Here is a 22,934-nt window from a genome sequence, read left to right as displayed (position 1 = left end):
TGTCTTCTCTGTTAAGTAGGAAATAATGCTGGATGTTACTGATTTCTAAATGAAAAATCCTATGCATACCATCATAGGCAAACCATTAGCTTGTCCCCATGCTCCTCAAAGAGGAAAAAAACCAAAAAGACAAGTTTTTCTCAAAGAATTCTGACCTAACAAACCCTTTAAATACAGTTTACAGTGAGGTACAGGAGAGGATTTTCTCTTTTCTGTACTATCACCATGGTTTTGCAGCTACCAGAGTCTGGAAAACAAAGCTCAATGAAAACAGTAGAAATACAGCTAAAGATGTTTGAAAACTTTTGTAAGTTTTACTGTGTATTAGGTTGAAGACTTAAGATTAATATGTGTCTCTTACAAAAAAAAAATGTATGGCACATTCCATTTTAGCAACCAGTATATTAGATTTTAGCTGATTTATTGTTGTGCTGCATGGATTTGAGGGAAATCACGGTGCTGTGGTGTTGCACAGATCACACAGGGCACAAGCCAAAATATTTGTTATGAAAGCAACCGTTTGCTAAATTTGCAAATCTTTATAGGCCATTTGTTGGCAAAAAACAAATTCAGTCCTACTGGAAACATTCCTGCCGTACACAACGGGGCTGGAACACAAAGGTACACACTCTAAACGATGAGCCTTGCACCACAGACCTTCAGCACTCAAAGCTGATGCATGTCTGACCCATACCAAACTCATTTTGGGAACCCGTGTTTTACTGGGTGGGATTCCAGTGAGCTCAAATGAGCCGTGGGAAAAAAAAAAAAGCAAACATTATGGAAAGGCTTCCAGTTTCTAGGAATTCCATTACTAGGAATGTAAATTGTTTACATCTTCCCTTTCAGATCTCCTGACTAACCTATTTGTTTAATAACCAGGCCCCAATTTCAGCCTCTGTTTGTGGTCTCAGAATATGAGTCTCTTCCTGAAAGTATTAGGACTCTTGTCAATAATTTGAGTATGAATAAGAACAGTGAGGATACTGGGAAGAGCTTATTCATGTCATGTGTCTGCTTGGTGTCCACTTTGTGAGCTTTACAAAGCATTTTAATTTCATTTTGATTTCCACAAGCCATTTCCAGGTTTTTGCTGAATATGAGGAAAAAGTTATTTTGTGTGCCCATTTCAGACTTTAAAAATGTCCCTCGAGTGCTTACCAAGGTGTGGTATGTGCTTGTGCAACCTTCCTGCCTTGCATTTTCGTTTTAAGAGCAATTCAAATTCCTAGACACCACAGCCACTCTAAAAAATAAAAATATTTTCAAGATTTTTATATGGAATAAACATGAAATATAGAAGACAGGTTTGTCTTTAACAGTTCTTGATAGCTGGATAAAGGGGAGGCATATGTTTAATCCCTCCACTCACTCACTTTTCATCTCCAATGAGCCAAACAGAATTTTTTTCCTAGCAACACCGAACCTTATTAAGATTTCTCCAAACCTTTTGCTGATGACATAATTTTAAAAAATACATTGGAGTTTACTGAGTGTCCTCTCAGCAGTGGAAAAGTCCTGCTGTCTGTGAGTTTTGTGGTGGCTGTGAATCTGCGGGAATATCTTTGTGCTTCCTGAAGACTGAATCTGCCTTTGGTTTGAGGACTTTACTCAAGCCTGAAGCTCTCTGACTTTTGGTGAAAGATGGATATGTAAAGAAGTGGAACAGAGCATGAAGGACCCAGCTTTTGAGGGTAAAAAAAGGGTTGTGTTGGGCATGTGAAGAGGACATCCACAGTAAAACTCTCACAAATTTGTATTTAAATCCTCCCCCGTGCACAGAAATGAAAGCATTAACCAATCTACCTTGTGTGATGTCTGACATAAAAATGAGCTGCAAAAAAGGATCCAAACTCACTGGTGATTGCCATCTCAGACCACAAGCCACAACATGAAGCAGCAGGGTCGTATTCCAGCACTCCAGAAAGGCACCTCTGGCTCTGCCTTCCCCAGAACCAGGCCACCACAGCTGCCCTCAGTCTCACTCTCTGACCAGGCTGGTGTTTGCACACACACGCACTGCTGCCCCTCTGAGCATAATGGCAGCAGACAGGCTTAGCTGCTTAATGCCAGCAGATAATTTAGCTGTGCTCATGGTTTTGATGTAGTGTTCCAAGTCGTGAAAAGCTCATGACCGTCAGAAAGAAATCTCACTGCATCGGGAAGAAATTTATGAAGTCAAATGAATTTCAGCACCTGAGCCAAGAAATCAAAATATTAAAACCCTGCACTAAGCAAAACTGTTTTTCTTTTCCCCTAAACAAAAGTATTTTTAGCATAGCTGTAGGTATTGCAAAAAAAATACATGAAAAGGACATGAAATAAATCTGGTATGTAGTTTTCCAGTTTCTTTTAGTTTTGACTGCACACTTAACAAAGTTCCTCTGTCACTTGCCCCATTACATTTGCATTATATCAGAGCCACCTTAAATCATATCTAACACCTGAATTTCCCATAAAATATAACACATATATATGCAAAGGATTTCCTCATCTTTACTTAATCATGGCCAGCTAGCCATGTTTTCTTCCAGGATGAAAATGTTTAATCTGTCACAGAGTCATCCAGTTGAATTACAAATGTTTTCTTAAATGGCAGTTCTGTATTTTTCTTGCTGCTTTGCAAACCACAAATATTTGCAATATGATTCAGAAGCGTTATTTTTTAGTAAGCTTCTGCTACAGTATTTAACTTTGCTGTTTACATTTCAAATATTGTGCCATTATCAGTCTGTAAAGTCTCACTGCCATCCTGGCATAATAGAGAATAAAGAATAGACAATCTGATTAATCCAGGCTAAATTATGTGCAGATTGCAGACAACAGTGGTGCAGTAGCTGGCACAAGAGGACATAAGTCTCAGAGGAGAATCTCCCCAAGATGTGGTGCATCACTTAACAGGAGAGAACCTGAGATTCATTTGGCAGGGGAAAGCTTATACCAGCACTTCCCTGACCCCTGAGCAGATGAAGGAAGACCTCGAGATGTTCACAGCACTGCTTGAGTTCACCTTATAAAGCAAACTCCTCAGGAACTGGGTCTGGAAACCGACACCTCCTTCACAGGAGCTTTCCCAGAGCACAGAAAAGTGGTAATAAATTAAAGATGTAACATTGTTTTAAAAGAGAGAGGGAGTTGTAGCTGACAAAGCACAGCATTTTGACCATACGGCTTTGCCTACAGTCACTTGGCACGCCACTTGACTGGGGCAGCACAGCATTTAATTTTAAAAAAAGGCAAGGAGAGAGATCCACAACCACAATTCTCCGTGCCTAGATGTTGCAAATTATTTATATATTCTTTTGTGGAACCTGACATCCTCAGCCTGCAAAGAGAACACTTAACTGGCTTGATTTGTTGAAACAGTGTAGTGTTAGTAGAGCATTACATAAATATGAAGTAAGTAGCTCTCCTAAACTAAGTGTATCTTGAAAGACAGTATTAAACTGAGGATTGCCAATTCCCAGCTGAAATGCAAACCATTTCTAACTTCAGCTGATGCAGTTCAGTTCCATTCCTTACTGTTTCAACCCAGCAGGAAAGAAATGTAATTTCAGACAATAGGGACAAATTCATAGTTGAGGAAAATAAGTATGCAGCATCGTGGATGCTCTGCTCTGCCTTTCTAAGCATCCACTAAGATTTGTAGTTCCAAATACAGTGGAACAAATAAAGAGCCCTTCTTGCTTTCTGCTTTCTGAACAGTGGAAGGTCTGGCTTCCACATGTTCCTGTATCAACTGGGAAAAGTTGTAGGTTATTTTGTTTGTGATTTTTTTGGTTTTTGGTTGTTTTTTGGTGTTTTTTTTTTTGTGGGACAAAAACTGTACTCCAAAAAGAGTGTTTTACACAGTTATCGTCTCTGTCTGTTGCAAAAAGGTCCAAAAGATGAAATAAAACTTCCATGAGGTGAGCAAGAACACCTTTTTGTTATGGGTTTTGGCAAATTGTCTCTTCCAACCCAACTTTCTGTTTCAAGCATGGGTGCTGCAGACCCTTCCCGAGCTGTGAGCCCTCCCAGCGAGTGTGTTCCCTGCAGCTCTCTGGAAAGGTGGGGTCCATAGAGCTGAGAGGAAAAGGCTGTGCAGGCTCAGCCTGGCATTTCACAGGACGTTTACTGAGCATGTTGGAAGCAGCGCCACAGAGGGAACCCCATTCCCATTGTGCAGGTGTAATCCTTCCCATTTTTCCCCCTCTTCTCATGATACCTTTACTGCCCTGTATCCCTTCTCCAACCCCAAGCCCGTCTTCATTACTAAAACCACTCCTCTGATCCTCAGCAAGCTCTGTCATTACCAAATCAATCTTCCTAATCCAAAATAGTTTTCCCAAGCTCATTTGGTGTAGCCACAGAATGCTTCCTGATCTCTGAAAAAAGCTGATTTAAAGAACACAGACAGAACAGAGGCATTTATAAATGAGAAAATTTAGTCCATACTTCAAAACCTAAGAAATTTGTTTCCTGACCTTAATCAAGGCCCCTTTCATTACTCAGACAGGTATAGATCAGTTTAACAATCCCCATGACTTTCTCAGTAAAGAGTATTTGATTTTGCCACAGCTGATCATCAGCCTTTGGTGTTTAGTGTCACAGCTTTTGGACTTTTCTAGGTCACCTCAGTGTTATTAGCAATTCTGAAGAAATCTGTCATCCCATACCTTTTTAGACAGCAATTTTATTTGAAGTGTTTCTTAATTTGCTTTATTTGTACCTCTGGTAACTTTATTTCAACTTCTGGACAATGATTTGTGCCACTTCTGGACAACGATTTGTGTAACTTATTTGAGCATTAGAACTCATCCTTAAATAAAATTAAAATAGAAACATTCCAAGAAAGCAGGGCTGTACATGCTGTCTCCTTATTAAAAAAAGTATTACAAGAAATATTAATTCTTCAGATGAGATTTTGGAAGTCTTAAGAGCATTTAAAAAGTTCATGGTTCTTAACTGCAGGAAGAATAATTTCAGTTTTATCTCTCCATTCTTTCTAAAGAAAATTAAGTTGCTGTTTAATTTTAAAGCCTGGGATGCTGCCAAGCATTGGTACCCATTCATTTTGCTGAACTTCCTTTTATGCAGTGTATTCTTTCAGTGGTGACTATGTCAACAGATTTCTGTTGTCCTTATTTTATCCTGCAGAACAGGAAATACTTTTTTTCTCTTTTGTATTATATTCTGAAGGTTTCAGCGTTTTAAGCACAACTTCAACAGTCAATGTGCTGAACCAGTAACAAAGGAGAGATGTTAACATTTTAAATACTGCAGGTTGGGTACAGGAAGATAAAGAGGCTATCAGAGTTTGCAGTGCCTCGTGGACCAAGAGTAATGACTACAACTACTAAAGATAAATTGGGTTCTGTCACAAATGGCCTTGAAATCTGGGGCTGTACACAACTGGTCAAAAGTAATTTCAGGGGGTTGGTTTAAATGCATTAGCAGAATATTCAGTGCTGGTTATTTTCTTTATAATATTTACTGTTCAGTACAGCTAATGCAAAACACTGCTAGAGTCACAGTGGGGGGATTTGGCAGCCAGAGAAATTTGGAGAGTCTAGCAATTACAGTTTAGGAATGTGCCATGCACACAAAAAAAGGAAAAATGCTGTCCTGTATACACATACAGGAGCATGAACCCAATCAAGAATTACTTATTATTCCATCTCCCCCATCTGCTCTGAGCCAGTGTGTTGGTTTTCTAGAGACAGCAGCACTTACTGGCTAAGTTGGAGAGTCTGATAATACTTGCAGCTGATAACCAATAAAAAACTGAACTCTATTCCCTAAATTTCCCAGGTGAATTAATTTTCCATACACCCACATCTGCCATTCACACAGACCTCATTTTCCTTGTCAGCTGAAGACCATCCACATGCAGAATTTGCTTGACTATCAGTACAGGTAATATTTCATGAAAAATTTAGGAATTTCCAAGCTAAGTTGTGCTTGTTAGCAAGGCTTGGGCACAAGGTACTTCTGATATTTAAAATCTTTATAAGAAGTGCAAGAAGGTAAAAAAATGAGAAAACCCCCACATGTTTTACCTATCATTTAATGGGTATAAAATCTGAACATCTGTCACAGTTTCTTGAGACCACAGTTTCTTTCAGGAACAGATATTTCACAAGGCAAATAACAACATGATTAAAATTTAAAAAGTCATTTTCCAGCAGGGAGTGGAAGAACACAATCCAGGAAAGATATTGGCTGTTGAATGATGGCAATGACAGTGATGGTGAAAGGCCTGGATATTGGTACCAGCCCACAAAAGCATGTGGCACTCATAGCACATTTTGAAAAGAAAACAAAAAAGAAATAAATCCAGCTAGCAGTGCTGTGAAGGCACGGCCATTTGAAGGATTACCTGTTTGCTATTAACTTCACAAGCTCAGTGAAACTCACAGATACATTTTGGGAGTAGGCTCTGCTGCTCTGTCCCACATTTCATCACATCAGTGATGAGAATTTGTTCACTGGCAGCTCTGTGGTAATACCAAAAAAGACATGAGCAATTCAGGATGGCCAAGAACAGTTGGGTTGGTGAGACCTGGAGAAGTCATGACTCCCAAAGGTCCTGAGATATAACCTCTGCCCTTTTTTTTTTTATTTTGTATATGTATTCCATCTGGTTGGATGCAAGCACAGCTTGGAACTGCACAGACATCTTTTTGGGAATTTTATATACAGAAGTGGAGAAGCAAAAAAAAGAGAAAAGAGACTAAAAAGGGATTTTAATATTTACCAGCATCACGTTTTTAAAAGAAAATGTCTGAATCAATAAAATACACAGATAACTCATGGAAGGCAAATGGTCTCCCTGTGGAAGGGGACCTCATTGGCAAGATCATTTATCTGCGAAAATGCACTAAGAAAAAAAATAAACTAAAATACAAAATCTCAACTGGATTACATTAGATGAGAGCATAATTTACAGTTTGCCAGCTGGTCACTGCATATATGATTTGAAGGTTGGTTTCTTATTTGGGAAGTCAGGGCTGCAGAGAATCCATATATTTATTTAATGCAGAGCCCTTCCCTTTACCTGAGCTGCAAGACAAGCTCAAAGCCAGTGCCCTTCCACAAAAAAAACCAAACAAACCAAAACAAAAAAAAACCAAAACAAAACAAAATCTTCTATGAAGTGACACTGAGAACCCAGTTCCTTTAGTTTCTTTTGGATATCATACACCATTCAAGTTTCCTGAGCTTTACACTTGGAAATGCTCTCATACAAAAATCACTCACCCTTGAGCGACTGCAGGGTCCTGCGTGGGGGGGCCGCTGAAAACCCCGTTGTGTGTCACAGACAAAGCCCACACAGATGAGGGAAAGAGTGCTAATATGTAGAACACTTTGTCCAAATAGCCCAAGAAGTTCCTTTTCCCCTTTCTCATGCAGAGCTTTGTCCCCAGTGCACGAGTGCTGAAGATTCAATGGATTCTGCATAGTGACTTTGCCACACTCAGAGTTGTAAGCAGTGGCAAGGAACAGAGGATCAATTTTTATTCTTTCTGGAAATGCACACTTCACACATTCGGTGATTGAAGGATCATAAAGTCTTGCAAGGAAAAAAAAAATACCCAAACTTGTTTTTGCTGTTTTTTTTTTTTTTAATTTTTAAAATTGTGCTCAGAAAGCCATCCTTTATTTCAAATTTCAGCTGTATCTTGAGTATTTTGGCCAAGATTTGTGCCATTTAGCCATGCCTTTAACTACAGGAGGGAAAGTCTGTTGTGTAACTGAATAAATAAGCTGTGTCTTCTCCTCAGGGAAAATGGTGCATGAGCATGTTCTTGCTACTCATAAAGTAATCACCAGACACTGATCTATCTGTGAACAGCTGATTTGGCTGAGAAGGACAGAGAGGATCAAGTAATGTTTTAGATCACGCTGTCAGGCACTTTGAAAAGGTAACAGGAGGGTTTATTCACTCAGAGAAATCTGTGGGTATTCAAGTAACTGAAAGCATTTAAGGAGGAATGCCACACAAAAGAGGAACATTAATTAGGCCGATCATAGCACTGTAGATCTATTTTTACAAAGCCCAAACACATTTATACATAGCTGTTCCTTTGAAGCATTTGAAGGCACCATTCCTTTCTTCCTTATCAGTGTAATTGACGTCTTCATTCAGCCCCAGCCAGCTGTTGTGCGAATTTTTAATCATTTGATTTCTTTCGGGGAAAGGCTTAGTCTTCTGAACTCTAGGAATAATTATTATTGCAAAGCAGTTTTCCCTTTCCAAAGGGACTGCTTTGGGGTCACCACTGCTTCCAGGCTCTCTGGGCAGGAGGACAATGAGGCTTTGTTGGTGCTGGAGCGCTGTCCCTTCCAAGGGGGCTGGCGCTCTTTCTCTCTGCGCTCGCCTCCGCATGTTGAGGTGAATTTGTGCCAAATCAAAAGGCTCTAAATTAGCACTTCACTGCTGGCCAGTGCCTGGAAGTTAATGCTAAATCCTAGGGGACTAAGAACCTTTTCTATACCCTTATGCCCAGGTATACCCTTCAGAGTGTAAGATGCCTCAGGAACCTGAACAACGCATTTATGGTTATTTTCTCTCCTCATTAAACAAAATTTCAAAAAAAGAATAGTTTTCAACTTTCAGCTAACCACCAAAAAGAGTATGTATTATAGCACTTTGTGAGAGAAGAGCAGCTATATTTCTATGTGGGAAAAGGCTAATTTCCACAGACAGGACCAAAGATTATTGTGGAAGAGGGATGGAAGCTGCAGAAAAAAAGGGAAGGGCTGCTGTCTGTAGTAATCTTGCCAGTAAATTATCCTACTGACTATCAGACATGTAAATGGACTTACCAAACCCAAACAATTCTATAAGCCTGACAATTAGCACAAAAAGTAGGTTTTTAATTTTACATCTTCATTGGATGTTCAAAAGCATGACATGTGATCTTAAGCCATACAGAATCTCTCTTCATCCAATCTCTTAATAGAAATAATAATTAATTAAAACGTAGAGTTTAAAATATTCTTCTTGACTCAGTAAATAAGGAAATTTTGTTTTAAAAGTTAGAGGAATCGTATTTTTATGATTTAAGTTCACAAGAACACGTGTTTTTAAATGACACATTTGAACAAAGCCAGGCAGAATCTGCTTGCAAGGGACCAGAACTGACACCTGCTTTGCTGTGCCCTTTTGGCTGTACACTGCAGAGCAAATACAGATTAGTGCAGCCTTGAGGCTCACTCCTAATTTCCACCCTAGCTCTGATGACCAGAAATAGCTCACCCAGTGACTGCAGTAGGGATTTCAGAACAGAACTTTCAGGATGAGTGACATCCTGTGACCTGCCAATGCCCAGGTCAAAACCTCTCTCATAAGGATCTGTGTGAGATCTGTGAGTGCTGCTCACATCTCTGAAGATCAGCAGAGGTTTCTACACCCTGGACAGCTGCAGGTGATTGGGAGTGGGACAGCTGAGCCTCATCCCCAGTGGGCACAGCTGTGAGCAGCAGGTGAGCAGCACTGACAGCAGTGAGCCAGGGAGTGCCCAGGGCACTGACCAACCACCAAAGGGACAGAGGGCACGCAGGGGCAGGGCATCAACATCAGGGGATAAAAGGATGGGTGAAGGACAAGAAGGGCAGATGCTGGCAGCCTTCTGAAGTGGTGTGGTGTTACTCTGTGTGGGTTGAAGCCTTCTGGGATTGTATTGTGATCCTCACTGTCTGTCTGTCTGTACTGTGATGTGTGCCGCGACAGACAGCACCAGCTAACTCCTAGTCAGCAACACTGGAAAGGAGCCTTGTGGTTTTCTTACTGGTACAGAAGACATTGTGAAACACATAAATCATGTTTGCATCCTGAGCTGTGTCTTTAAAGGGTATGAATAATGCACGTGATAACACGATGGGGTGGAAGGAACGGCTGAGAGGCAGCATCAGAGAAAACACTGCAAGGAGCAACAAAAGGTCACAGAAACCACATGATTCCTTGTGCTCCACAGCTGTATGGAGAGCACACAAGTAGGCTCCTAAAAACTAATTAAATTCAGAAGTGCAGTTTGAAGAACGTGGTGTCGGGCCAGAGACAGACAGAGACACTGCTCTCACTCATCAGCGCCCAGCACAGCCCAGAGAACGTGACTTCCAGTGGGCTCCGGGGGAACTCTGCCATGTCCAGGCACAGCTGTCTCTATTTTCCCCTTGGCCTGTTTACCTGACAATCACAGCTGGTGAAAGGAAGCCCAGTCAGATGCTAATTCTAGTCAGGCCCTAGGGAATATGAAGCTGGTGGGATTGCTGGATTATTGGCTTCTCCACTCTTTTCTGCACAGAGGGCAGTTACCATTCATGGACTTCCTCTTCTGTGTTGTAGAATTATTTTTTTTTGTTGTTGTTTGTTTTTTTCTGAAAAGTCTGACCCAGTCTTGTCTTTGACAGCTTCTTGGAGAATGTTATAAACCCCCAGTTACACATCTCCTCTGCACAGGAATGATAATAACTGCTGTTAAATTTTGCTACCCTGCTGCACAAAACACACCAGCCCTGATGAACTGCAGACATAAAACTAACTCTCACAATCCCAGAGCTGGACATAAGCAAAAGAACAAAATGGGGTTTCAAAGTGTGCAAGCACTCCCTTGCCTCAGGCTGTGGATTTGTGGAAGGTGGAAGCCCAGGCAAAGCTGAGCAGCAGGAGATGCTCTGAGGTGCCTCAGGCTGTGGGAGCAGAATGTGTTCTTGCTTGTGTGCCTGATCAAGGTTTTTGTGGCCAGACTGCTAATTCATTAGATATTCCTAATTAAAGCTACATATAAATTGCCAAAGCGCAATTTGATTCCAATAAATATTTTCCAATGTCTGGTTTACCAAGACAAGAGGACTAGCCCTAAAAACAAGGTAAATTCAGTTCAAAATCCTTTGTAATTTTAGGAGTATTCAAGAAAACAGTTTAAGGTCAGAATTAATATCTTTTTGTCCATATTTTCTGACAAGAATAAAGGGGAAAAAATTAGGCTTTGAACTCTTTAGTCAAGTGGAAAATGTGCCTGCACATGGCAGAGAGTTGGAAAGAGATAATCTTGAAGGTTCTTTCCAGTTTAAACCATTTCATGATTCTATAATAAAAAAAAGTTTAGACTATGAGTGAGATCTATGTAAAGAAAGACCCAAAACTTCTTCCATGTAAAAACAGCAGCATGTGGAGGAATATGCATTTCTCTGCACGCAGGTGGAAAAGATTATATTAAACATTACAGTTATTTTGAGTCAAATAAGGTCCCGTTCAAACCTAATGTGACATTAGTTTATCTCTCAAGTCTCCCTGACTGCTCTCTCTGTACTGACAAGTCTTTCTGGCTCTCAGCTGGTTTCTAGGCATCTTCAGAGTATGAGGCTGGAATGGGAGCACCCAATTTTATTTACCCATTCCGCAATGATTGATGCTCAAAATAAGCCGTAGGTGCATGGCACAGTGTTGTGGTATTTGGCTGGTTTGGGGATGGTTTGAATCCTAGTGCAGGAGTCACTTGTCTCTCAACTAGGTTCAGTCTCCACCCTCGAAAGTAGGAACAGTCTGTAATTCCAAATTTTTAAGAAGAGTCCTAATTTTAAGTAGGTAGGTGAAAAGTGGAAAGGAAATGCTAAATGTCAATGAAATCCAATACCCTGCAAACTATCTAGAGTAGCACTGATGTCTGTGTGACATGTTCTGAGGAAAAAAACAATTAAAGGAGAGCAAAGAGGGTCACCCACTAAGGTTCACTTTTATAACCATTGTATAATATTTCTGTTTGAGACTGAAAGTGCATTAAACAGTCATGGTCTGTCAGTGACCTTATATTTAAGAGCAGAGAGGTAATATGGGATTATTGGTAACACATTATTTTACAGGGCATCAATAACCATGTGTAAGAAATTACCATAGAATTACAATGTTATTACATGGTTATTTGTGGCTTTGCCAAACGCAATGTTACTTGATCATCCTTGGATTAATGGGGTGTTGATCGGGTTTGGCCATTTACCTCCATCCTGGGTCATAAACCTGATGTTAGCTGAACTAAGCTCCCAGTCCAGCAGTCACAGCATTTAACATTTCTTTCCCTCTGCAAAAAAAAAAAAAAGTTGCTGTTAGGAGGTCAAATCACAAAAGACTCTGGTTCTTAGATGCAGAGGCTTTCAAAAAGACTTCATCAAGGCCTTTTCAATAAATACATTTTATTTTATATTCCCCACAGTCTGTTAACAGATTTTCAAAGTTTGGAGATTCATATTTTCCCAAACTATTTGGATTCTTCCATCAAGAAAACACTGCTTACCACCAACTTTCTCTGCATTGTAAACGGCTCACAGACTCAGAGAACAGAATTGGAGAGGTTTGAAACAACCCTGAAGATCACTGAGTCAAACTAACCCAGCACTGCCAAACCCATGACCAAAGCATGTCCCCAGCATGATGAACACTTCCAGGGATGGCCACTCCACCATTTCTCTGTTCCACTGCCTGACCACCCTTTCACTGAAGTATTTTTTTCTTCATATCCAATCTAAACCTCCCCAGCACAACTTGTAGGTGTTTCCTCTCCTCCTGTCCCTTGTTACCCGGGAGCCCCACCTGGCTGCACCCTCCTTGCAGTGGATGCAGAGTGAGGACATCCCCCTGAGACTCCTCCAGGCTAAAGAGCCTCAGATCCCTCAGCTGCTCTTCACCAGACTCGTGCTCCAGACCCTCCATTTGTGGATGGATGCAATAAGAAACCGTGGGTGACCCAAAAATTTAGACCAACACACTGCCTTTGTCTGTTTAGAAATTTTAAAAGTAAACAACAATCTGTGGATGTGAGGTTTTGGCAGAGAGTCTGGCTATAACCTCTGCACTTTAAGCACTGACAGCAACAGGCTTTTCCCTTGCTGCATTTCTGTTTTCCTAGTCTTCCTCCTAAGGTTAAGGAATTACCTGACACCAGCTACTTTCTTTTCTTTAAATGCAGAGATTAGCTGCAGAGCCCCTTGCTGACCAAGCTTGAGAGAAGCCTAGCCCTGCAACAGTCTAGAAAGTTCACCACAGTGTGGGCTTTCTGTTCCTTATGAGTGAGAGTTTCAAGGAAATTTGAATATTTTAGGGTAGAGGCAGAGCTGAAATTCCTATGTGCTTAGACTGGCTTTATTGGTATCTCTCACAGCAGCAATAAAAAATAAAATAATTTCTAAAAAAATTACTGCAATTCTAAAAGCCTGACCTTCTCTTCCACCTCTCTGAGTAATAAGAGAGCATATTGTGGTCACAGTGCCTTATGCTCAGTTTATACTCACTGTACAAGGTTGTAAATTGAATATATTGCACAGTCATGGTCATCCATAGCCCTTGTGTGCTGGTCAGCAAGGGTCACCCCATGCCTCACATGACCCTTACTGCAGTCTGACTTGTGAGAAAGTTTTTTTTTATTTTTTAATCAGAGAAGTGCTGTGAAAGACTAGGAAAGGATAAGCAGCAAGGGTTCAGCAACAGGGGCACAGTGCTCACGGCTCTGCCACCAATTCCCCCTGCCATCTTGAACAAACTAACTCCTAGGTATCTCAATCTTCCCCAGATCCCAAATGCAATAATAGTGCTTCCTGTCTCCCTAAGTGACAGAAGGAATTTGTTAATATCTTCAAGCCACTTCAGCCTCTCAGCTGAAAAGTGCTATTCACGCTCAGATTATTATATTTGGATTTGGGGATAATGGGGATATTCAGCTGTATGGGCTGTCTGTAACTCAGGTGCCTTTTTATTCCTTGCTTGAGATGTAGAGCTCTGAGCTAACTGAACCCCTTCCATCAAAGTGACTGTCACTTCTCATATTGATGCAGCTGTAATTCATAATCTCTTTTCCATAATCCTAGGAGGAGTCAGAGTTGTAGAGGAATACCTACAGCCTCTTTCCCTGCTAGCTGCTGTCTCCTCAGCCAGGAGGCTGCTGTGGAGGGCAGGAGCTCTGGTAGGACTGGCAGTGAAAGCTCTCATCACCAGCTTTTAATCAAAGCCACCAGCCCTCCTGTAAGGGGACTGTCTGTCAGCAGCTCTGGCAATTCAGTGCCGAAAGTGCTCCTTGCTCTGCAGCCTAATTCAGGAAACAGCTCTTCTTTAGGAGTGTTAGCATTGGCATCCACTGCTTCATTCCAGCTTAAACTTTAGCAAATAATTTCTCTTTCCTTTCACCAAATTCATCCTCAGTGGAAATTAGAAGTATATATTGCCATACTCTTGAAAATTCCTGAATAAATCAAGGGCTGGGTGATTTGAATTTATAACAGCACTATCCATCACTCCTTGAGCTGCACAACACATATATATAAATGCTCTGTCTTTCTTCCATCTGGATGTAACCTTGGGGATCAAGTACTACTGGGTATAAAATCACCTCACCTTTCTTACCAAAAGTATTCACAACATGACAATTTCACCTGCATAAATTTGTCATTCCAGTCACAGAATATTTCTGCCCATTATTTGCATTGCACAGATTTTGAGACTCTAACACAAAAGAACATATGCAGTTTCCACAACCTCTTGTTCCTCCCAGAATTCCCTGTTTAATGATTTTGGTTTTGAAATTGCAAACCTCAAAATGCTAAGGCACTGATTACTGGAGTCACCTGAGCAGAAGGCACGGGGATTGGAATGTGGCCCGAGAAGATTTAAACCCCAAATGCAGAAAGTGTTTGATTTTGTATCCCAAATGAAAACAGGAAAAAAAAATTACATTAAAAAATAAAATAATAATTTTGTAGTAGAATTCTAGCTTGATAATTAACTGTCAAATACAGGAATTTAAAAAAAAAGAAAGAAGCAAAAGGAGAAAAAAAGATGAAAAGCTTTTTTTTTTTGAGATCAAGTTAAATAAAAAATTTTAAAAGTTAAACCGTTATGTTTTCAGAGCTTAACAAAACTCCTTAAAAATAAATGTGTCCATAAACAACAAAAAAACCTGTTATTGTCCCAGACCCCCTATGAGGGAAGGACCACCTGCTTGTGCTCTTTGCCATGGTGTAAACTCTAAAATGGCCTCAGAATGGCTCAGCATACCCTAATTTATATTTAATAATAGCCACGTATTGAGTGCAAAATTTACCAATATTAATGTCAGTAAAACTATAGCTAGACTTTTATGCAGAATTAAGGCTCCAGCTTGGATGAAGTCTGTTGTAGTCTCTGCTTATGTTATTTTCTTTTCTGGGGCAAAATCTTCACCTGGAAAAGGAATTAAAAACTGCATGTCTTGTAATGTAAAAATGGAATAAACATCATAAGACATGAGGAAATTAAGCAAGAGAAATACACAGAACTTTGAGTACAGTTTTTGATGGAATTCCCTGTAACTTCATATAACAATAATTATACTCCATAATTTTGTAAAGTTATAAATAAATATTTTTCCCAGAAAAAGCAAATATTATTATTTCTTGAACTCTATGCAACAGAAAGAGGGAAATAACCAAAATGAAAGCCAGACATATTTTATGTTGATTGCAGTAATAAAATCTCAACCTCTGCAACCATCAGCATCAATGTTACTGTAGGGGTCTGACCCAGAATTCACTGGAGTCTAGGGAGAGATTTGTCCTGACTTCAATGGGCTTTGGATTAGGTTCTGCAAGAACAGCCAAACCCTGCAAAAAATTTGTCCTGCCAAGTTCAAAACCAGATCTTTGAATACAAATAAAACTGAACCTCAATATCATCTCTTCTTGCAATAAATTCTTCTAAGTTCATTGGGCAGAAGGAGCTGAGATTTCACAATACCTAAAAGCTCAGTTTCCCACATTCCAGCAGAAATAAAGAAACCTGATGGGGCTTTACTGGTTCCATCTTTTCTGTTCTCCAGGGAATCCTGAAGACAAGGCTCCTCACTCGTTGGTGGAACTCGCTCTCCGTTCCCACGTGAAAGTGGGTAGGAGCCTCCACCACAATTGCAGTTCTCAGGGTGGGAGAGGGATGAAAAATGCATCCTTCTCTTATTTGGTTTCCTCAGAGATTATGGATATAAATCCCATGCCCAGATGGAAGGGATGCCTTTCCTTGTTTTTTATTTTTGCCCTCTCCACAACTTCTTGGCTCCCATCTCTGACTTGGAAGTCAGTTTTATTTATTTGGGGGAAGGTGTAGGCCGGACAGTTGAAGTCATATTTCATGGCTTTAATTGCTCTGTTTCTTTCCCACTCATCATTTCCCTACTGCATCCACTCGTCACTGCAAAGCCAATAAATCCTAAAACTAATCCCTTGGCTCTGTAGGATATTGAATGCACTTAGAGTCCTCCAGGAGGGGACTGGCCAGCCATCACACCTCCCTGACTGCTTGCTGTCTGCTTCATTCCCATCTGGCATTCACAGCCCTAGTGCTGCACTGATGATGCCTTGTGAAGGCTGACCCAGAACAGGGAATAGATGGAGTTAAACAAAGTAGGGATTTTTTTAGGAGGCCTCAATGGATCCACCTTGGGCAGCACAAGAGCCCAGCCAGGGCCACACACCAAGTGAACCAATATGGTCACAAAATGGATGACCAGTCACAGGGTCTCATATTTTTAGAATTTCTGGTCCATTTGTATATTTGGATAATTGTCCAGTTATAGCTTTAGCTTATGAAGTTCCATCCTTGTTTTCACTCTTCAGTCCACACTGTTTGTGCTCTTGGGCCTGAGATTTGGATCAGCTGTCCTTGGTCCCCAGCTGGAGAAGGAATTGTTCTGTCTCCCTACTCTGTGAAGAGAGCTCACCATCCCCTCATATGAAGCCCAGACACACACACTAAAGCAGTTCAGAAACTGAAAAATATAAAAGCTAAAACCTGAGTCATCCCTGACACAGCCACAGAGACGGGTTCTGGTGTGGCTGGCAGGTCTTCAAATGCAGGTTTATTTAAATATTACAGCCCTGACTAATAACGTGGGCCAAGGGATTCAGTGGGCATGGCTGGTCTCTCTGTTGCTGCTGGTGCAAGGTTTAGGGCTGAGCTGGAAAAAGAGCTTTTAATAGCTTTTTCATTAGTTGAAGAGCAATATATATCATTGCACCAGGTAGCTTCTTCTAAACAGCTCTTCCTGTGGTATTCCTCCACCAATAATACTTTAAATTAAATAACATCATGAGACCTCAGACACCTGGCTCACCATGATATGCAAACAATTTTATTTAACCAAAATGAGGACCTCATCTTCTGTTCCATGTGCCACAGTTAAGCCTGAGCATCATTTCTCCTCTTGTCACATACAAAAACCTCTGCAAAGTATCAAACTGCAAGGAAACCTGCAACAAATCTTTCTGTTTTCAGGAGAACCCAATAATGACTTTTCTTCACCTATATCAAACAAGACAATGCTTTGATTTTCTCTAAAAATTTAAATATATGAAGAAATTATGGAAAAGCAACACCTCTTTCTTCCCCCTCCATTCATTAGCTGTAACTAAAACACATAGCTCACATTCATTCAGAATAAATTCTTTTTTGGGGAAAAAATGTGTGAGCAGGAGAAGATCTAGATAAGGTTTTTGTGTCATTTGCTAACAGAAATATGTCAGGAGTATGACAAGTCAGATTTTGTGGGAAAACCCACTGTCATGACTATTATTTTAGTTGACTTCAGAACCATGTATAAAAAAAAATCCCACGCAGGTTCTCTTAAATGTATGTATAACTGCAGGTCCATAAGCCAATATCATACCTGGATTTAGCAGTGATAATCCCTACATAATTTTCCATATAATATATGCATATCAAATACATACACACACAGAGTTTTGCTGTTATAAACACAGGCCATATTTAAGCCACCTTTCCGTGTGTCAGGACAGATGGATTTAAGTCACAGCAACACTAAATATAATGTTTCTCTCTGGTTAACATGAACAAATCTCTCTGCGTGCAACATTCATGAGTTGAGTTCAATAAACTCAGCAGAGCAGCTCAACAATTTTACCAGCTCTGATGCAACACAAATTTAAAATATATGGCCACTTGCTAAAGAGCTACAGAACAGATGACTCTCCCCAGCTAATGTATTCACTGTCAACTTCCTCCAGTTCAGTTGCCAGCTAGTTTCTCCTATCCATCAAATATGTTTTCATTAAAAATGATTAGCTGCTGAAAACAGAGTGAAAGGGGACACCAATGATTTTTATTCTAAAATTAGCAGGTTTTTTTAATCTCCATTTATGTGTCACGTGTGTGATTTTACTTACAGCTCTTTACTTCCATTTCAAAAGCAGAACCCAACCATTATGTATAAGCCAAAAAAGGTGGAAATAGTGGGAGAAGAGTTCTGATTATGGGCATAGCTCCTTACTTGCCCTATACATCTGTAGTAAATTTCAGTGGTTTCCAAATTGTAATTAAGAACTTTTTCTCCCAAAACCTATATATCTGTATTACCAAGCATTAAAAAAACACTGGAGACTTTTTCTTCTTTTTTTTTTTTTTTTTTGTGGGGGGGTGTTTGTTTGTTTGGGTTTTTTGTTTTTGTTTTTTTTTGTTTTTTTCTGGGGTTTTTTTGTTGTTTTTTTTTGGTGGTTTTTAGTTTGTATGTTTTACTTTTTTTTGTTTGTTTGTTTGTTTCTTTTTTTTTTTTTTTCCTGGGCAAGTCTTACTTGGGAGAATATATAACCATCAGTCTGAGGGCACTTTTCAGGCAGTGCCTAGGAGAACACTGAGGTACCCAGGGCTGGTCCTTGCTAATTCTGGCAATGTTCACTGCCTGAAACCCCCCTTGGTCTTCCCTCATTTACTTGCAGATGATTCCTGCAATAGAAAGAAGACAATTCCTACAGAAAAGGCCATTTATTTGGTTAAGTTATGCTGTTTGGGGGTGAGTAAGAGGGAGGGAAGTCTTGCACTTTTCAGAAGCTCAAAATCTTTAAAAAAACAACCAGAGAAAAGGATCCTCCTGACAGCAGCTTGATGCTTCCCTGGCTGCATCAGGCTGGTGCAGTACTGCTGTATCCTGGCTGCAGCTGCTGCTCAGCACTGGCTCTCACACATGGAAGTAGCTCCATGCAGTAATTAGCTCAGAATTAGAAAGGGGAAACTCAAAGAGACACAGCAGACAGAGATGATGTCCAAATGTTGGGAGAAAGAGAGCTTCTTGTGGGGATTGAACTTTCTGTAACTTGGTTTGCTCTGAAGATTGCAGATTCACTGACTTTTATTATTTTAATATGTCTCTGTAAAACTAACAATTTATTAGGAGCCAAATCCGCAGCTGGAATAAATTGTCTGATTTATCAGCCTACCTTCACGACACCCTTTTTGCTCTGTCCTTTAGTGTTAAATCCCATTTCATCCTCACCAGTAAAAGCCTTTCCCAAGTTTAAGTGCTGGAGGTACAGAGAGGAAAAGCTTTTTCCTGTTGTTGATACTGCTCAGAGGCTTAGCATGGATTTTTCAGGCTAAGGATTTAATTGCAATGTCTAATCTGGGTTGTCTTTAAGTCTTGGATGCTGTTCATTAGACAGATATTTTCTGCTTCTTTTTTCCAAAACTTAAGCATCACAAAAACAAGACTGTATAAGGCTGGAGCCTCAAAAACCCTCTCTAGACAGCTCAGGATGACATGGGTGTTCCTAGAGGGGACCTTTAAAACCTGAAAACAGGATTGCCAAAGCACTTTGGAACTTCTTTCTACAACTGTAACAAACAGCAGGATGTGACTGAAAGAGACTGAGAAACAAAAATTCAGGACATGAGATGATTTTACCCCAAACAGCCTGACCAATTAGCAAAATATAAAACAGCTAAAACTGGTTAAAACAGTTTTGTCACTATTTCATTCCTTTTTATACTTCAAATGCTTATAAAAAATGGGACCGTTCTTTCATGCACATGAAATATTGTTGCCTGACACATAAGAGGGCAATTGCATTTTTCCGTATTAGGGTGTATTCAGAATTTCCCCCATTTATTTTAATAATGATTTTATATAACAAAATGCAATAAGGCATCTGTTTATTTTAAATTTGATTTTTAATAATGAGCAAAAATTAACTCGATAAACCTATTTCTCTATCTGGACTGGTAAACTGCATGTATTCAAGAATTATTTGGCAGCCAGTAAAATCACTAGCAGAAAATCCCTTATTTTTCTAATTTGCTTCAAAAATCCAATATCGAGTTCTTTCCATAGTTACTTTATGCAGTGGAACACATCACTAATTCCAGATGAGTCTCACAGATATTTGGGGTGTACTGAGTGTACTTTTAATCAATGGGTATGTACTGAGATATTTGACATTTCAAACCATCCAACACACAGGCTTTATTTCTTTTTTCCAACATAAAGCCCTTTACATCTCTCTTTTGGTGCCCTTTCCCTGACATTTTTCCTCCCACAATTTCATAGTTTTTTAAAGATGGTGTGTCTCTCTGCATTTGAGAGAAAATCACAATTCCTGTGGATTTACTGTGGTATAAATGGTGGGCATGTCAGGTTTAGAAAATCACCATCTCTTCTCAAGCTACTGTCCTTCATCCTCCCTAATACTTTGGAAATTATACTATTTTCTGTGGTTAGGTCTTATCCATGTTCCCATTTGAGGCAGAAACAAACAAACCCCAGATATCTCTGGTGAAGCCTCGCAAATTACAACCTTCCAGCCCAAAATGATAACTTAATCTTGCAGGAAACAGCACAGACAGACAGTATTTGAGCTTTGGGGGAATAGTAGCTCACTGTGGCATGTGAAGCCAGAGCTTCATCCCTTCACATGCGCTGGTCCAAAAGATATGGGAAGGGATGCAAGGGCTGAATAATTTTGCTTCTGATTTTCACGTTGATTGGCACAGAGGGGTCTTAATGCATCTGGCCTCAGATTTTCAGTCTTGAAGATCTCTCTGACATAAAGGTGGGGTTATTTTTCCACTTCCAGTGCAATAAGGATGTTGGATGATATCACTGGTGAAGCAGGTGTTGGTACCAGCTCGAAGAGGCTGCAGAAGGGATCTGTTTGTCCCATAACTCACAGTGGTTCCTATGCTGCGGAGGAGCAGCTTTCTGTTCCTGTTACTCTGGCTGTTTAAAAACAATGCATCCCAGAACTGAGGGAGGGAAATTGCAGGCATTCAGCCAGCCCTTCCTGGTGCACAATGGCAGGAAGGCACTGCTACGGTTTCTCTGGGGCCTGCATGACCTGATATAATTCCGCCAAAGAAATGCAGCGAGCGTGCGAGGCAAATCCACGTACAATACGTGAGCTCTGTGTTAAAGGACAGATAATACTGGATCTATTAGCAGCTGTGCTATGAAAATGTCTTGTCTCATGGTACTAAACGCTGATTAATCCCCACCATCTTCATGCATGAAAGCCATTTACCTTTAGCAAATGGCCATTAGTCTTAGGTATTCATGGTTTTTTTCTTCCATCATGTGTCATCATACTGAACGGCTCTGCATGCTTCTGAGAGAGCACACACCATGGCTGAGAGAGCTGGGGGTGGTAATCCTGGAGAGGAGAAGGCTCCAGGGAAACCTTAGAGTCCCTTCTGGTACCTGAAGGGGTGACAGGAGTGTTGGAGAGGGACTTTTTTCCAACGGCCTGGAGTGGCAGGAAAAAGAGGAATGGCTTTAAACTGACAGACAGCAGGTTTAGATTGGATATTAGGAGGAAGTTCATCACAGTGAGGATGGTGAGGCCCTGGCACAGGCTGCCCAGAGAAGATGCCCCATCCCTGGGAATATTCAAGGGCAGGTTGGATGAGGCTCTGAGCAACCTGGTCTAGTGGAAGGTGCCCCTGCCCATGGCAGGGAGTTGGAACTAAACAATCCCTAATGTCCCTCCCAGTCATCCCATGATTCTTGCTGTCCATTTGAGAACTCATAGTACTTCAGATAACAGATGCAAGAGATTTTTTTTTTGGGGGGGGGGGGGGGGGGGCGGTGTGAAAAACATTTCTGAAACACCCAGAACAAGACAAATTATTCCAAATCCTTTCAAGACTCAGCCCCCTGCGCTTTCTGACACTCAGTGACAAATAGTATGTGGTCCTGTAATTAAAATTACTACAGAGACAAAGCAAACAAACTCTGGAGCAGATTAGAAACATCTAATCATGACAGAAAAATTGCACCACAGAAGTATGCTAAACAAAACACTTATTATGAATACCTTAAAAAACAATGACAAATGCAAGATTGCAAAGATCAACAATAAAAATTAAATGCAAAAAACCCTCAAAACAAATGTCTCCTAAATTAATGACAATATTTATAGAACAGATCTAAGCATAGACCTAATATTTAGCTTTATTTAAAATTTGGCTCCCAAGAGAATTAAAAAAACAGCTGGTATTGTTGATCTAATAGCGCCATGTCGTCCCAAGCAGACGGTGTAAGAACTGTGTGAGGTTCAATGTCAACAAGCCATAGACTCAAAAAGATTGAGTTTACTATTTTATTTTATGTTTAAATGTTGTGCTGCAATGAGAGTGGAATTAGATGAAATTCTAGAGCAAATATACAGTTTGAACCCTAATTCATTTAGTCAGTTTAAGAAAAGGGAGAAATAAATATCAGCCCACTCAGTACGGCAGGCTGAACTGTACAGTTCAACATCCACAGAGAGCATCAGATGGCTGGGGAACCTTGTCCTTTGGAGTTCACTTCTGCTTTCAGGGAGGATCTGAAAAACTAAATTAAAAGTAACACAGCAATCCTGTTTCAGTTATTCATTGGTCACATACAGGGATGAAACTGTTGTTTGATTTTTGAAAACCTGACAAAAACCGGGCTGTCTAGGTGTTTGTTTGTGGATTATAATGTCTAACGTGTGGCAATGGAAATATAATTTAGGATCCTTTCTCTTCTAAATAAACATAATTCAAAGCATCAACAAAAAACAAACTCAGGAAGGCGTTTTGACCTGCTGCTGTTGGCCAAAATGATGATTATCTCCAGGGTGACAGTGTGTTCTATGAAACAGGCTGCTCAGTTACAGCCTTCCAC

General features: G+C 40.3%; 1 long non-coding RNA gene across 1 annotated transcript in view; it reads left to right on the top strand.

The window, feature by feature from the left end:
- The window catches only part of LOC135298662 (uncharacterized), a 53,045-nt gene extending 48,310 nt beyond the window's left edge, over positions 1-4,735 (top strand). Inside the window, exon 3 of the long non-coding RNA XR_010360702.1 lies at positions 2,813-4,735. This is a non-coding gene — a long non-coding RNA (uncharacterized LOC135298662). The remainder of the gene's footprint in view (positions 1-2,812) is intronic.
- Positions 4,736-22,934: the final 18,199 nt, after the last annotated feature.

This window comes from Passer domesticus, chromosome 4, assembly GCF_036417665.1.
Source record: "Passer domesticus isolate bPasDom1 chromosome 4, bPasDom1.hap1, whole genome shotgun sequence".
Classification (NCBI taxonomy): domain Eukaryota; kingdom Metazoa; phylum Chordata; class Aves; order Passeriformes; family Passeridae; genus Passer; species Passer domesticus.
The sequence above is the reverse complement of the archived record's forward strand: the minus strand, read 5'-3'. Positions and strand labels throughout refer to the sequence as shown.